Source organism: Sinocyclocheilus anshuiensis, unplaced genomic scaffold, assembly GCF_001515605.1.
Source record: "Sinocyclocheilus anshuiensis isolate Anshui unplaced genomic scaffold, SAMN03320099.WGS_v1.1 scaffold1312, whole genome shotgun sequence".
Lineage (NCBI taxonomy): Eukaryota > Metazoa > Chordata > Actinopteri > Cypriniformes > Cyprinidae > Sinocyclocheilus > Sinocyclocheilus anshuiensis.
The window spans coordinates 123070-123648 of record NW_015544237.1 but is presented as its reverse complement, the minus strand read 5'-3'; the positions used below and the strand labels follow the sequence as shown (position 1 = coordinate 123648).

Here is a 579-nt window from a genome sequence, read left to right as displayed (position 1 = left end):
CGATCAAAGTTTCAATGGGATTCCATAGACTTAAGCTTTAAAGCGTTTCATCCAGGTCGCCAGTAGCAGACAATGGAGCGCGCTCTGCTGGACAAACTAAGTAGTTACACCATTTCAAGCATTTTATCTGCGTTATATGTTCTTTAAAAAAATGTTCATATCGGCAGCATATTCGGCGATACCGATATATCGGCAACAGGCTCATATCGGCCGATAATATTCGCCTACTTATACTGTGCCTTAAAAATATGTATTCTTTTTGTGAAGAAAAAGGACTTACTTTTAAGTGTGTAGCATAAGAGTAGACAAGCTTTGGGACATACTAGTTCATCATAATTTAGTTACTTAGTTACATGCATCCTGTCACTGTTTAAACTGCCCTGTCAATCATCTTATCACAGTTAACATCATCTGCTAGTCGCGGGTCTATCATGCCGAGAACTCTGCTCACATGTTTGCATAATGATGCATTTAAAAGTTAAAAGTTAAGTTAAAAGTTAAATGACCAAACGTATCATTATAAAAGCTCACAGTGTTGCTGCAGATGAAATATAACGTGGATAACATTAAATTGATATT

The 579-nt window shown here is 36.6% G+C and overlaps 1 protein-coding gene across 4 annotated transcripts in view; it reads left to right on the top strand.

Moving 5' to 3' along the window:
* The window catches only part of LOC107697588 (WD and tetratricopeptide repeats protein 1), a 19548-nt gene that overhangs the window by 2948 nt on the left and 16021 nt on the right, over positions 1–579 (top strand). The window lies entirely within an intron of this gene.